The sequence below is a fragment of the Lemur catta genome, chromosome 18 (assembly GCF_020740605.2).
Source record: "Lemur catta isolate mLemCat1 chromosome 18, mLemCat1.pri, whole genome shotgun sequence".
Classification (NCBI taxonomy): domain Eukaryota; kingdom Metazoa; phylum Chordata; class Mammalia; order Primates; family Lemuridae; genus Lemur; species Lemur catta.
The window spans coordinates 31,150,409-31,162,431 of NC_059145.1; the positions used below are offsets into that span (position 1 = coordinate 31,150,409).

At 39.7% G+C, this 12,023-nt stretch overlaps 1 long non-coding RNA gene across 1 annotated transcript in view; it reads right to left on the reverse strand.

The window, feature by feature from the left end:
* Positions 1 to 12,023, reverse strand: part of LOC123623644 — a 259,546-nt gene that overhangs the window by 169,143 nt on the left and 78,380 nt on the right. The window contains exon 2 of the long non-coding RNA XR_006729954.1: positions 9,582 to 9,645. This is a non-coding gene — a long non-coding RNA (uncharacterized LOC123623644). The remainder of the gene's footprint in view (positions 1 to 9,581; positions 9,646 to 12,023) is intronic.

A 12,023-nucleotide genomic window follows, 5' to 3' on the forward strand; every position in this document is an offset into this window, starting at 1 on the left:
GTAGAGTTACAAAAACTTGGAAAGACTCTTTTGGACTTAGATGCATGTTTCCTTGGCAATAAAAAAAAATGCTTAAAAAACTTGACAACTTTGTACCTGCCACACTTTATTTTTGGTTCTTTTATGTGATTCCCAGTCATTTTAAAAGTTTATTAATAGATATTATGAAATATTAAAATCCTCTGGCCATAATAGAGAGTTCAAGGGCAAGGAGCATTTTCATTATAATTCATTACATATAGCTAGAATTTCCATCATTATGGTTGTCTGAATCTGTACATTCTTTATTAGAATCACTATTATATAAAAGACTTTTCTTTTTATATAGAGAAATAAGAGTCATATTGGCAACTTGTGCATACTTAAACTGTTCCCTCTCCTCGCAGCAGAAAATAATCTGTTGTGCTAAATAATGAGAAATACCATTTTGTTAATAGGTAATGAAAATGTGTTGCTAATGGGCCTCCTGAGACTTTGAGCTAAAGCCACATGCTGTCATTTAAATGACTCCCTCAGTGGAGGCAGTTGCCAATGCAGGGGAATGACTAATGTCAAACCATAGGCAAGGAGAAGTTCGAGGACTATGACTATCCTCCAAACTGGGTTAGCTTGGGTTCCATGTGAAACAGAGAGACCCTCGAACCATCGTAGAGACTCCTGCCTCTCTGAGTTGGGACCACAGATGTGAGTCAATACCAGATGAGCATATAAAACAGAGCGGCTTCCCAAGCCCAGGGTCACTGCTTCCAGCCTTTGCATGGGGTACACTGTCCAGCTGGGTTGATGTAGTACACCTCAGCTTCCTTGCTTAACACCTCCTGATAACTTGCCTGACATCTCAAAGAGTTTCTTAAAATATTCTTAAGCCTTTGGCATCCCTTCCTGTCCTGGGCCTCATGAATTAAACATTTATCCAGTCAGCAGCTTTGGCAGAGAGGAAAAGCCAAGTTCCATCCATCAATGTCAAGAGCTGAATTACCCAGTGATTGCAGATCCTTTAATAACTCTGCTTTTTTTATGGTGATGTTGGTAAGTAGTCAAATACTGCCAGCACCTGGTTTGTTGGTTAGTATTCATTTTCTAGCCTGGTAACATACCACCACCATGTGAAAATGGCAGAAGACCATGATGTTTTGTGTTTTCTCATTTGCAGTCTGTAGTAGTTTGCCATGGATGCCGTAACAAAATACCACAAACTGGGTGGCTTAAACAACAGAAATATATTGCCTCACAGTTCTAGAAGCTACCAGTCTGAGACCAGGGTGTTGTCAGGCTTGGGTCTGAGGGCTGTGAGGAGAATCTGTTCCATGCCTCTCTCCCAACTTTTGCTGGTTTGCTGGCAATCTTTGGTGTTCCTTGGCTTATAGAAGCATCACCCTCATCTCTGCCTTCATCTCCACATGGTCTTCTCTGTGTGCATTTCTCTATTCAAATTTTCTCCTGAGGACACCAGCCATATTGGATTGGGGCACAGCCTACTCCAGTGTGACCTCAGTTTAATCACTCACGTTTATAATGACCTGATTTCCACATAAGGTCAGTTTCTGAGGTACTGGGGGCTAGGACTTCAATATATGAATTTTTGGTGGATATAATTTTTTTCACCTTTTCAAAGTGGTTTTTTTTTTTTTCCGAAGTACATTTCTTCTTCTTGCTGATTGCACAAAGAGCAACCAGACCTACTCATAAAGACCAACAAGGACATGTTGTCCTTAAATAGGCCAAATATAACCTGGGCTTCATATGTAATGTGATTCACTTACCATATGAAGCAATTTAACAATACACTGATTTAATAATGCCACTGTTTGGCATTTAATAAGTGAACCAATTTTCGTAGAAAGTATAAAGTTAATGCTATTGCCATTTTACGAATAGGTTGTCCTAAATGACTACACTGAGAGTAAAGCAAAAAGAAGCTAAACAAAAAGTTTGTCATATAGCACTTCAAAACTTCATACTTGAATATACAGGAAATATAATTTCTTCTCAAATTTCTATAGAAAAATTATTTAAAACTAACAAGTTGCCATGGTTGGGGGTGGAGTAGAAAAAAGGGAATGGAAACACTAATGTTTTTATGAAAAATCATAGGACCCAGAAAATTATTAATAATCCCAGGTGGTTTTACTAGCTGCTGAACAAAGGTAGTAACATGATTTTAGACTTCCTTATGGGCCAGGTCTCCTCTAAATACTCAAGTACACACAAGAAGAAAACATGTCTGCAATGAATACAGAGGAGACACCTTGATCCTAAAAAATGAAGTTGACTCACGATGAAGACAATTTCACTCAATATGTTTTAATTTCATATTACCTAGGAAGAAAAATTTCCTAGTCTATTTAGAATAATGACAAACTTCTGCTAGACTCTTCCATAACATTAATCTCGTAAACGTGGATTTTTCCTATGTATCTATTATACAAAGTAAGTATCTGTGGTGAGTATATCACTACAATTTGAGATGCATGAGCACCTGTGTATAAAGGCAAATATGATACAATTCAGTCCAATAAAATAATCAAATTGAAGGGAAAAAAATCTTGGAAAGCAACTGGCTGCAGAGTTCACTTTTCATGGGGTCATGTTGTCTCAGCTGATTTGTAGCCAGAAGCCCCCTCATTCTTCTTACCCTTTGGTTCTCAGGTAATGAGCACCCCTGTTACACACACACACACACACACACACACACACACACACGCACGCACAGCCCTAGGCTTTCCTTATAAAGAACACCAAATCCAAACAAATTTTTGTGCCTAGCCTTACCTTCCATCATTTTCTCATTCCAAACAAAGCTACTAGAGAAATAAAGCTCATCTACAACAATTCCTTTCTATACCCTTCCTGCCTCATATTCTATTAATGAGACATCTTAAGAATTTGTATGATTGTTAATTATGCCCTGAAGACCCATCAAGCAGTACCAGCTTGTAAAATCACTAGAGCCTTTTCAGACTGACCCCTCATCTCACCCACGGTGTTGTCAGTATAAGCACAGAGCAAAGAAATTTTTTGTGGCTGGTTTTGTAATATTCTTTTAAGAAGAATAGAATCATCTCCTGAAACAACATCTGCTTTCAATATCATAAAACACTATTTCAGAGGGTTATTTGATTAACTTTCTCCCATTGAAAATCATATTTGATATAGACAACAGAGCACACCTAAATACAAATGACATATTTGTCTATTAGGGACATAATACAGAAGGCAGTACAATTCATCAACTGCTTACAAAGATACTCTTTGCCTTTGCGTGCTTTTTATTTAGATTCATATTATGCATCTGGGATGCCAAAAAGAATAATAAAAATAATCTTCATATAATGCTTGGGGACTAATCTCTTGGCTCAGTTGGAGTTTCCTTTCCAGATAACTTTTCTGATAATTGGGGACCTTTTTCTGAAGGACCTTCCTGTTTGCACTGTCTTCAACGTTGTGACATTTTTATGTACCAGTTTTAGTGCATCATTAACTTCACCACCACACGATTTCCTCAGGAAGCAACAGTGGAAGCCCCACGTCTTGGAATGTTCTCATTGGAAAACAAAAACAACAACAAAAAAAAGATTTGACTGCCTGAGCCCCATGTCCTAAGGATTGCTGTTGCTGTTCTATGGGAGACGGATGCAGCAGGGATTTTGCTAAGTCTTGTTACTAGTCAACTGCATATAGCTCCCCCTTCTCCAAGAGCTGGATCAGGGTTTCTGGAGACCACAGAATTCCAATCATAGGCCATAATCCAGTGTCATTGTGAGCTGTGCCCTGCTGCACGTGCCGGTGGGGAAGGGACTCCCCAGGGTAGGCTTCTGCGAGTTCTGGAAGGATGGCCTGTGCCGAAGCGTGAACTCCTCCCAGGTTCAAAGGCCCCAGTGCCCTGCACCCAGGAGATGGACTCATCCAACCCGAGCACTCGAAGCTCTGCTCAGAGACCAGGAAACAACTCAGGAATAGATACTCACCCTCCCAGAGAGTCTTCAATAAGGTCCAGAATGGGAATAAATTTTGCAGATAAAGACAATAACAAACCTGAGCACAGAGAAGCCTCCACAGCTTATTGTTAACCACAATCAGATAGAGCACGTCAGGTCCCTGAAACAGAAGTACCTTTAATAAAAGCTAAATGTGCTCTTTTCAGCTTCTCCCAGATTCCTTCTGAGGCCGGGGAGAGCAGGCCTACTGTCACGGCTGAGAAAATGTTATAATATGAATTGGAAGAAGGCCCAGATACAGGCAAAGGAAAGCATGCTGGTGAGGGTGGCCCGGTAGTGACTGGGTACAGGAATGTCAATCTTCCCTCCGCACCCCCGGAGTTCTGGGTACAGGGGCGGCTGTGAGAAAGCCTCACTCTCTCCTACCTCAGGAGCTATGCACGTGCTGTTCCCTGCACCTAAAACTCCAGACTTCTGGCTCTCACTGGCCTGGCTCCTCCTCATGCATTCAGATTCTGGCTTCAGTGTCAGCTCTTCAGAAGGGCCTTTCCTCATGATCCCCACCACAGCAGCTCCTCTCTCTTACTGCCTGTCCCAGCCACCCCACCCCTGCCCCGCATGGGTGCTCCCTCAGCCTCTGCTTGTCTTATTTATAATCTGATTCTACGCTGGGCCCAATGCCCATGGAGGCAGGGACGGTGTGCTAGTTTCACCAGGACAATGCCTAGGCACATAGAAGATGTCCCAGAAAGGTTGGCTGAATGAATGTATGCTGGAATAGAGCTGTCCAATAGAACATACTGGAATCATGGAAATGTGCTATATTATACACTGTTCACTATGGTAACCACTAGCCACATGTAGCTACTGAGCACTTGAAATATGGCCGGTGTGAATGAGGAACTAAATTTTAAATTAAATTTTTATTAATTAAAATTTAAATAGTCACATGGAGCCACTGGCTGCCATACTAGAAAGCAGAGTTTTAGGATAGCACTCTTAGTCCTCAGAAAGGTACGCAACTATTCCCAAAGAGCTAATCTGACTCACAGAGGAAGAGCTACCCTGAGCCCGAGTCTGGCACTTTTGTGAGCTACTAGACCATGCCTATGCAGCCCAGAAATTACTATTATTAATCTTAGCAACACTTTCCCTGGGTACAGAAGATGGCATATATTATGAAACCAGATAATCTGGACTATATTTCCAATAAAACAAGTTAATATTTTTCTACTCCATTATGTTGCTGATTTCTACATACACACAAAATTCACACATCTTAAAAAAGAGTAAAGCAGGCAATAATTTACACTGTATTCCATGTAACTATTTAACCAAAATATCAAAATGCCATAATAGGTGTCTCCTCATTGATTCAAAGGGCTGTGGTCTTTGAAGGCAGAAGCTGTGCCTGCCAGTCCAGCGGTGTGTTTATCTCCAGGGGCCTGGCATAGTGCTGGCGTGGAGAAGGCACTCAATAGATATTTTTCAAATGCGTAAGTAAGTACCATAAAGCCATTCTGTTCAGTTACTCAGATTTACTTATTTTTCTTATTTTATTTTCCCATTCATTGTATTTATTTTCTCAACTGAATAAATAAAAGTAGACGGATGGGGAAAGGGATGTGATAGGATGAAAGGACTTTTATTTCCCCCCATATACTCAAGTTGTCCACATAGAGGAGCCCAAGTGGTGGGTCACTATCAACAGGGGAGCCCCAGGCCCAGGCGAGCTCAGATTCTAACCGTGTCTGAGTACCACAGGGGGGTGGCAGGAAAGCACAGACAACCCCCACTGGTCCCCACTGGCCTCCACTAGCCAGGGTTACTTGTACCCAGATACCAATGGAAACAGCCAACTGGTTGACCCCAAAGTTTTATTCTCAAAACAATACTACCATGGGAAAGCTGAGAAAGAAGAAAATAGAACACAATATAATTGGCAAATAAGAAACCAAGCACTCTTTGTAAGCCTGAACTGAATTCAGTCACATTTGAGGTTTGCACTTCTCTCTCTCTCTCTCAAAAAAACCCTGGGTCTCACCACCTCTCCTCACTTCTACAAACAGAGAATCTCATGGCCTTTCTCTTTCCTTCATGCTCCTGTCTTGCGAGTGGATCCAAACAGAGTTTGTCCTAATTTGAAAGTGGCAGCCTCAGCAAATAATTTCCAGGAGAATTAACAATCACCCTTTTTTTTTCTTTCTTCCTCTTTTCTCCCACCTCCCTCTCTCCCTCCCTTTACCACCGCCTTTCCCCAATCCCCATATAGTGAATCAGAGACAGAATTTCCTCTTTCTGATCTAGTTAGAAAAATAGTCTCATTGCCTCAATATTGACAGCAGCTGCAGCTAGACTGCCCCAGGCCAGGAATCCTTTGTCTGAAACAAACAAAAAGTCCCTCTCCCCATTTCCCCACTGAAGCCTGTCACCTGCCTCTCAACTGGAAATCTAACCCCAGGCATTTCCATCACAAGGTTTGTTTTTATAACTCATAGCAAAAGGCAAAAAAACAAGCATGGTTCTCTGGCTACAGGGCAGATTTCCCAGTGCCTAATTTGTTAGGGATGACATTTCCATTAATGCTCTTGCATTAAAACTGCATGTCCATATTGTAATTTCAACTTAATATCATATTATGGCACTTAAGAAAGAGCTATCAAGAACCATTACCAAAAAGACATTGTGGAACTTTATTCAACTAAGTTGTATATTGCCTTTTGGTCAGTGTTTCAAAATAGTTTTCAGTAAGTTTATGTTGGAAGGAAGGGAGGAAGGGAAGGGAGAAGAAACATAGGGACTCTCAGACTAGGAATATCTGAAAAAGAGAGAGTAACTATTTTTGTTCTCTATTTTGCAATTTATCATCCATTCCATTACGCACTGCATGGAGCATCATTTTTTCCTTAAATGGGTTTGATGTTAAATCTCTTGTTTTACTGGATCAGATATTATTATATATCCACCAACTCAAGAATCTGTTGTGCCTGAGAAGCATGTTTGGGCAAACAGATGTTAACATGGAGGTTAAATGACAAACTACCACAAAGCACAAAGCGAGGTTTAATCCAACCTCTCTGGAAGCCATACCCGGTATCAGAGCATATGTGACACCACATCCAGGAAGATACTAATTTCAAATGTGACAAGACAGTCCTAAAGATCATACACAGAAATTATTTGCCTGTTTTTATGGTTAATCATAAACAGGAGAAAGAGATCAAATATGCCAGCTTTTTGCCATACATTAGGCATTCATTTTACAGAAAACAGCAGGTATACAAAACACACTTCTTCCACTCTGATTTTAGAAAAGACAATGAGTGCATCACCAGAAATACAGCATTCAACAGCTTCCCTTTTACATAGCAAGGGCTTTCTCCAAGACCATGGCCAGGACCTTCTCCTAGAATTGGTTGGAATTGGATAACGGGCATTTACAAATCTTTCAGAGCTTTTTGGTTAAAAAGGAGAGAGCATCTCTTTGCATAGCAGAAGGTGGTTTTCACTCTTCCCAATTCTCTGACCCAGCAAAAATTACTGTCAACTATCCGCCCAGCTGAGGGATATCGATTCTCCTGTTGCCATGGCAACACATTAGTTGTCAGGTCTGTGTGACTCAGACTCAGTGCCTAATCTTTTCCTCCTGGCTTTTGGATTTTGACACTTTCTAAGCCTTAGTTTATTTGATGGGACCCACACATTTTATTTTTATACTAAGTAGCTATTGAAAACGTAGTCATCGGAGGAACAGATCACAGAGGTAAAAATCGGTGTGCTGTCAGGACGACCAGACCAGAGATGAGAAAGAGCAAGAGAAAAGTGGGTGGCACAGGCTCTGCTTGCTGCTCTTCCAATATTGGGGAAAATCAAAACAGTTTTTGCCATCTGTCACATACTGCTGTGCGAAAATTATGGAGCTGTTCGTTTCGACGTTTGAGGAACATTCTGCCACAGTGATTAGATCACAGTAATATTACCTAGTCACTAAAGGTTTGGATCAATGCACTTTAATATTTCTCTTCTCAGAGAATCTCTGTCTTAACTTATTTTTCAGTGTGAATGTCTGCTGAACAATTCACTTAGAGATAACTATTTCAGCCAGGTGAAGTACTTGGGATGGGAGTCAAAGTACCACTGATGACTTACTTTACAGTTAACTTTAAAAAAATAAGGGGGGAAAAACATTATAAAGGATTACTGTCCAGAACACAGCATTACTCTAGAGCAGCAGTTCTCAAAGTGTGGTCTACAGAACCCTAGAGGGGGGTGGGGGAGGATAGAGGGGTCCAATGAGCATTTCTGGGGGGAAACCAATAGGTCAAAAAACTATTGTCATGATAAACCAAAGAAAGTATTGCCTTTTCCACCCTGTTGAGCTTTGCACTATGCTACTGATGCAAAAGTCATCTGGTAAAACTGCTAAGTAGCTTACCACAAATCAGGGCAGAGAGAGAGAGAAGGGGAGGAGGGAGGGAGAGAAGAGGAACACGGGGAGAAAGAGGCAGAGAGAGAGAAATGTCCTTGATAAGGGTGTTAAAAAATTAACTTTATTGAATCTTGGCCCTTGAATACAAGTCTCTTTAATATTCCGTGTGATAAAATGGGAAAGTTGCATAAAACTCTTCTGTTGTCTGCTGAAGTGGGGTCGCTATCTTAAAGAAAAGCACTTGTGTGATTGAGTGGAAAACTGAACTAACCACTTTTTTTAATCGAACAACTTTTACCCGATAATGGAAATGTCCAAGGCACTGAGACCACAAATCAAAGACCTAGGCACAGAGGGAAATAAGTTTTGAATAGTCCTTGGAAACAACTAACTAAACAATTGTTTCATGACCACGTCCTAAGCTCTTATCCCAAAGTACAGACAACAGAATTCCAGAGCAAAGGAAAGACAGCCCATATTTAATTCTAAAACATAGTTCTGTTTTCTTGGGTAAGACATATTTCTCTCTTCCTTTTTTATCTTAACAAGAATTTTGTCTAATAGGTATTTCTATCCTATCTTAGTAAGGAACATTTCATTCCACATTAACATTGACAAGATGATTTGAAATCACCAGAGAACCTGTAACATCAAATAGTCTTTATCAAGACAGAAGGCAGGACGAAAGAGGTGACATGTTTTACCTTTTAATGAACAACATTCCCAACACCTATGATAAGAGAGTAAAATTCTGCTGCCTATGTGTCTTATGCTATTTGAATTGAAAACCACAAGTCCTAATATCACTGAAGCATGACTAATGGTAGACTAGGGAATATGATACCATGTTTCCAGCAGAGATTGGCACCTGCAGTCAGTGTAACCATTCCAGACCAGCAGATCAAGACCCAGATCACACTAATTTCAGAGAAATTTTGAGAGGCAATACATCTTGCAACACTTAGAAGTCAGTGATTTAAACCTCCAAAAGCATAAAATCATATTCCGTAAACAGAGCATTTATCATCCTGGGAATGAGTGAAACCAAATAAGTGAAAATAAGAACTCTACTTCCCATATCTGTTTTTCAGAATAAATAAAATAAGCACTCTTCAGCATGGACTGTTTTTATAGCCTACATCATCCAGTCTTGGGAAGACTAGATTCTTGGTTTCTCCATCAGTAAATGTAAAGAAAGTTCATTTGTTATTTACCTGACTCGAAGGTCATCCAAGCAGCTTGACATTGGACCTGCCATCGTGTCTTCCTATCATAGAACTAGAAAACATAATAGAATGATTATTACTATCTGACCTGGAGCCCTTATTTACTCCCCCATAAACTCATAAACTTTGCCTCTTCACTTCTGAAATTAGCAGCTTCAGGAAAAGGGATGAGGGATGAGGCCACAGGAGAGTCTCAAGAAATTGCCCTCTGGAGCTCACCTTTGTGCAGGCTCATTTTCTCTTTCACAAGCTACAAAAACAGTGATGCCTACTTTATGATGCCAGTGCCAGGGTATATATTTTTTTAAGAATACAAATCAATTTTATCGCACAAAATTAAGGCTTTCACATTTTTAAGTCTACTAAGGCTAAAAATAACAGAAGCAACCACAAAAATCTCTAAAGAACCGTATTTCAAATCCTTCACCAAAATATTTTAAATGTTTAGTTTCACTATTCCTCCCATCCCAAAAATTAGTCAAGTAACCTGACCGAATATTATAAGAAGAAACAATATAAATAATATCAAGTCTTTAAAAGGAGGATATCTACAGTTTATTTCTTGGCTTGACAAACTTCATGGCATTGGCTGGTGTGACCCTAAATCCTTGGGAAGATCTAACCAGCCCATCTGGCATCTCCAGCCAACCCACCATTTTTAAATTCAACAAAAGCAGTATCATGTCTCCCAGGTACCAAACATAGTTCCTTAAAATCAGAGAACTGAATAGCTGATGTCATCATCCATTTAGTTTCTTCTAGTAAGTTATCAAGGAATGAAATACAGGTAGAGGGTAACAGTAAGGATCTGGGGTTGAATTTCCTGAATGTTAGCCAAGTCTAGGGCACCATGACCAGGCATTTGTAGCAACAATGGTCTGCTTCATTGTGTTGGCCTTTTGCTTTTGTCAGTAAAAGTACCATACATTTTAAGTTTATATCAGAATCTGTCTCTACACATTGTGTTAGTTTATCACAAACTAGAAATGCTTTTAACTGTCTCAAGGTATTTGTGGATGACACCAGTTCTTTAAATAAAACAGACACTTTCACCCTCATCTTTGTGGCCAAAATAAAGAAACAGTGCACACACATTTCTCTTAAAATGTTGTGATTTATATTGTAGACGCACATTTTATGATTTAGTCTATTATGTTTTGGGGTTAAATGTTGTCAAACAGAACAAACCAAACTAGATCTTAAAGAGTCAACTCCAGCCAAAACTACCCTTAATAGTCTCCTTATTACTACCAATTAAGTGATCAACAATTTTGTTCTGTTGATAATTAAACCAGCATGACCACAGCACATTGCCAATTGTTAGTCTGTCTTCACTGAAGGATTAAATTTTTCCAAAGCTTTGGTGCTAAGCAACTATGAAGAATTTCAAAAACACAATTTCTTTTTTATCCAGCAACTAGTCAATGGGCTCCTCAAAGACTTCTGCTTAATTTGTATTTCTTAATATTTCCCCTTAATTTCATTTCTTTTCATATTTCCTTAATATTGTAAAATTATTATTCACAAAAACAAAATCCCTCCTGGACTCTTCGCTTTTCCACTTTCTCACTTAAGGATTTAAAATATGCAAGGAACTTTGTAATCAGGGAAGAAAATACAATTACACCTCTCAACTTCTAGGAGGGACAGTTGTTCTGTGCTTGCCACAGGGAGATTTCACCACATCCAGAATTTGCATTGAATGTTTTTTTTAATAAAGCTAGAAGAATCCCTGCTTTAAAAAGAGAAAACAACCTCGAGGATTAGATGGGCGGTTGTTCTGGCACACCCTGGGTGCAGTGGTTGCTTACAAAGATTAACAGTCAACACACAGCATCATTCTTCAGGTGGGCACTACTTGTCCCCAGTTACTTTTTATTACTGTGGTAAAAATACATATAATATTTACCATTTTAACCACTTTAAAGTGTGTGATTTAGTGGCACTAGGTGTATCCACAAGATTGTGCAACCATCACCATTATCTAGTTCCAGAACTTTTTCATCACCCCAAAAGGAAACCCCATACCCATTATAGCTACAGTATTTTAAACTGCGGATTAGATGCTTGCCTTGGTTCAAATTTTCTTAGCTCCTTCCTTCCTGTCCCCAGTAGATGGTAGTAGTTGGAAGCGTGGGCTCTGGGATTTGATTGCCTATATTGAAATCCTACTCCTGGTGCCATTCTGGGCACATGGGTCAATCTCTCTGAGCTTGATTCTCTTTGTCTATGAAATGGGAACAATCATAAAACCTCTTACAGGGTCCTGAGGAATAAACTAGAACCCTGTAACTCAGCTTAGTGTCTGACAAACATTAAGAGCTCAATACATGCTATATTTATTAATTTATATTTCTTATCACTCCTTCTGTATACCAGGCACCATTTTAGATGTTCTGTAAATATGAGCTCTTCTAAACCTCTTAACAA